This window comes from Convolutriloba macropyga, chromosome 2 (genome assembly GCF_964194025.1).
Source record: "Convolutriloba macropyga chromosome 2, txConMacr16.3, whole genome shotgun sequence".
In the NCBI taxonomy this organism is placed as follows: Eukaryota; Metazoa; Xenacoelomorpha; order Acoela; family Convolutidae; genus Convolutriloba; species Convolutriloba macropyga.
In genome coordinates, this window is record NC_134469.1 from 77370448 (window position 1) to 77374977 (window position 4530).

Sequence of the window (4530 nt, forward strand, 5' to 3'; positions counted from 1 at the left end):
CCTGAACTTTTTTTACATACTTTGTGTACATACTTTCCCTGTTTCTGGAATTTCAATGTTTCCGCTCGTTTGGTCATGTCAAATTCCGCTCATTTCCTGCATTTTTTATTCCGATCAAATTCCTCTCATTTCTTGCATTTTTTTCCCGCTCAAATTCCGCTCATTCCTTGCATTTTTTGTTCCGCTCAAATTCCGCTCATTTCTTGCATTTTTTTTATCGATTCCGCTCATTCCGGTCAAATTCCGCTCATTCCGGTCATCTCTTGCATTTTTTTGAGCGGAATTTGAGCGGACTCCTCGACTTGGGTATTTATGTGTTGTTATATAGCACGTTACTATATAAAATATAGCATAGATCTATGTAGTATTGAGAAAAAGAATAGATCCGAATGCAATTTTCAAAAATTGCAAAAGGGTAGTTTAAGAAGGTGATTCTTCTGAATGAGACCAACCTTTTGGCGTGGAGCTCGAAGAGTTACACGGATCTCCGCTAATAAACAATTTTTCCAGCGACCTCATCACAGTCAAGTGATATGCAAAAAGTGGGATCTCTTCCGGTGGTGCCCCCCTGTCTCGTACGTTATGCACACCCCAGTTACAGAGCACGTGCCATTACATACTAAATCATTGTAGAAATATGGCACATGCTTCTAAGGGATTCAAAAAATATACTCTCACTGAGTTGAGGGGCACAAACCGAAAAGATCAAAATCAAAAGATCCGAAAATTCTGATGATAACCTCGTTTCTGATATAAAAATCTTGCTCTCCATTGAAGTTGCGATCCCTCACTTTGAATATCTCTATAGTATTCCAAGTTGTTTTTATATCTTTTTGAGACTTTCCAATGACAGCCCCACAAAAAATAGTCCGATATATTGTATATTTACGGTAATTGGAATCGGAGCGGGGGGATACGCTTTATGACCACTAAGCTGGGGGGAGCTGGGGGCTATCATGGGAAATACTCGTATTATTATTTGTGAGTACTTTTCAATGAAAACCTTGATTTTTGAGTACAAAATGTTTTCGTTCATCATTTTAGCATGCAAGTAAATAAAGATCCGTTCTTTGCAATTCGATTGCTTTAGTTTTTCGTTGTTATCCGGAGTTCTGGTATTGTATGTTCTCCCAACAACAAACAAACGCATCCAGGGTCAGTGTACCTGTCTGATCCACGAAAAAAAATGGAGAGGAAAGAACGCCTCGGAAAACCTCATTCTTGACGTAGAGAGAGTCTTGCAAAATTTTACCCGGGTCGAAGTGTGAGTGGTAAAAACTTTGTGAGGAATTTTTAGTTAAGTTTTGTTGATCACGGTGATAATTTGTTCACTGTAAGTTAATGCAAATCTCACGAATTTACCAATTTTACTAAATTCAATTTTATTAAACGTATTAAACGTAATGAAACTTTTTAATTGAGTGAAATTTTTTGTTTTCACAAGTCATCTTAACTCAACTGTTACAGGGGTTAAAAAGGCTGGATGAGTGAGTGCTCAAATCGCCATGTGAACGATGGTGGACGGTGAGAATATTTGGGGGACTGAGGGGGTGACTTAGGTGGTCAAACTTTTCAGATTAAGCTCCACCCCACACAACATGGATTTTTCACCTAAAAACAGCTTTGGGTAATCTCATACTTAGAGGAAAGAAAAGCGTAAGACCCAAAGAGAGCTGCTCACTTGTTTTTTCCGGGCTTTACATTGTGGAAAACGGGGATAAAATGTAAATTGGCCCAGCAGAAAATTGCATTGAAAAAACTATAGGACTCATACAATTGCTAAAAACTTTTTTTGTGAGCAATTAATTACAAAAATTGAATGAACTGAAACACTGCTTTGGCTTAATAAAAAAGTGCTGTCGGTAGCCAACAAAAGATATGATTCAATTTTAACCGAAGTATGCAAAAGAACAAAAATCTGGTAGCGTAAAAGTAAAAAACAACCATTAATGTTAAGTTAATTTGTTAATCTCAGTACTACTTTTTAAGATAAGGAAACATACAGCATCTTCGAAGGAAAGTGAGATATGAAATAAAAAGTATAAGAAAAACGAAAAAGAGAAAAAATTCTAATGTCTTTGAAAATAAGTTTCATCAAAGTGATTTAAGAGGTCAGCTCTATTATGAATTGCAAATAAAGGTGTTAATTTAATTATTATTCGGAACCACATACTTTCTTTAATTAATGTCCGAGAGAAGTTGCCTCGAAAAAATGCGCCGAAATAATTGTTTAAAATAATAATTGGAAATGAATTCAGTCAGGATAGAAAATTAACTCGTTTTTTTAAAAGATGTCGTGAAAGTCAATTAATCATAGGCATTAAGCTGATACATTTAAGGGTTAAGTTATTCGAATTGGGAAAGTTTAGACCCGACATCACTTCCACTCAGTGGCAAAGACACAATCATAAAAAACAGAGAAAATTCAAAAATTCAACATTTTAAATTTTTGTCAATGCCAGTAAAACCATCATCTAATATGAAATCAGTAATTAGGTCGCTGGTTATAAAGCCAAAGACAGTTACAAGGCAACAAAAGGACAACAGATGCAGAAAAATTCAAAAATTCACTAATCTTCAAAGACATAAATAGCTTCAACATATTAAAAACAAATCTATTTAACATTAAATAGATTCAATTGCTCTTTAATAAAGCACAATGGTACCTTTTGATTAAATAAACTAAGAGACAAAAATAGAGCAAAATTTGTTTATTCAAAAGAAATCGGTTTTTAGCAAAATCTTGCGCAATTTTTCCACCTCAGATTTTACTACATCAGTTCTGACAGACCATTAAGACCCTTAAATCGCCTAGGCGAAAAAATAATAACAAACTTCTAACAAAAGAGCCAGCTTTATTGCCGTGAAAAAGTTTTGGTGTCACTGGAGTATGTACAGGTTTTGTATTGACCTCGACCCGGGGTGAAAAGGTCTGCTCCAAAATCGATCAATGTTTGACTGACATTAAGGCCATCAAGTGTTTCGTAGGTAAATCTGTTCCGATGAGCGGAGATTCCTATCCAGAAGTCCACTGTCAAAACGTACAAAAAGTTATTTTACGTTATCATGATAGCAAAATATGGTTTTATTTCCATGGGGGTTAATTTCCATGGGTTTTTAAATTTCCTTAGGGGTTTATTTCCTATTTAAAATTATGTGGGAGTTTTTTCCGTGAGCAGTTTATTTCCTAGACGTGTAAGGGCTGCGTTTTTAGTACCAGGATAAGCACGATAGTCAAATCCCGCATTAATGAAAACTTAACGATTAGAACGCCTTAAATCAATGTACTTGTGATTTCTAGGTGGAGCGATTTGAGCTGACATCTGCATGTTCACAGCTGGCTTTGCCTTATTGTCTCTATTTTGAAATGTTGCTAAAAAGAGGTCTATGAATTGAGCCCCCTCGTAAAAAGCCCCGTCTACTTCTAACCGCAAATATGACCCTCCACGGAAATAACTCAATCCAGGTTAAAACTGAATGGGATCCCGATATTCAGACTCGTGCTTTTTTGTTCTTGATATTTTGAAAGAAATCATTTCAACACCCCTCCCCCTCCCCCCTCCCCCACCCCCAGTGTTTTCTATGCCCCCAATAGCAATTATATATTGTTATATAGCACGTTACGGGGTAAAAAGATCACCTGCCCATCAAATCTATGTCCATCAAGGTGACGTAAAGTTTATATGCCTACCTGGGGGCGGGGGCAGAATAGATCTTAAAATTCCACTAGGTGTTGACCTCGCAGACTACTAAACGGAATTGATTATTAAGGGAAAAGTTTTGGCTGTTTTTATTTTGGACTTTTCTTTGCTATACCAGGATCTTTTCCGTTTGTCCCCCCCCCCCCCAATTACAGAGCACGTGCCATCACATAGTAAATCATTATGTAAAAATATTGCACGCGCGTTGGGGTGCAAATAATATGCGCCCACTAAGCTGGGGGGGGGGGGGGGGGGGGCTCAAACGGAAAAGATCCCTATACCCATATCAATTTACTAGGCCGGCTTTACTAGGAAATCTCCATCGTTCAAAAAATGGTAAAATGGATGCATACTTACGTTTTGCTTTTTCACTCATAATCGCAAGGTGTTCATTAATGTCATTCACTTTGTCAAGAAGCCTGCTATCCAGTGACTCACAATGTGTCACTGCATCATACCACGTAACCGATAATTCAACATATGCTGCATACATCACCACGGTAATACTTTTGTCGGAGCGCTCCTATCATTGCCGTTTCCACTTATAGATACCATATTTGGTTAGTTACTTAGACATCAAATTTGAGATCTATTCTGTTCCCCCCCCCCACCCCCAGTGTGTTTTACGCACCCCAGTTACAAATTATATGTTGTTATATAGCACGTTACTATGTAAGAAAATAGCACGTGCGCCTGGGGGCGTAAAAATATATGCCCACTAAGCTGGGGCATAACTAAGCTGGGGGGAGGGGGCGAAACAGAATAGATCCCAAATTTGCATACCTTAATCAACTATTCACAAATATTTTTGGATCTTTTCCGTTTGTGC

The 4530-nt window shown here is 37.5% G+C and overlaps 1 long non-coding RNA gene across 1 annotated transcript; it reads right to left on the reverse strand.

Annotated features, from left to right (window-relative positions):
- Nucleotides 1–1056: 1056 nt before the first annotated feature.
- Nucleotides 1057–4277, reverse strand: LOC142335480 (uncharacterized). The gene is made up of 3 exons (XR_012758875.1): nt 4059–4277; nt 2912–3031; nt 1057–1237 (listed from the first exon to the last, which is right to left on the reverse strand). It is a non-coding gene; the product is annotated as an uncharacterized LOC142335480 (long non-coding RNA).
- Between the last annotated feature and the right edge of the window lie 253 nt (nt 4278–4530).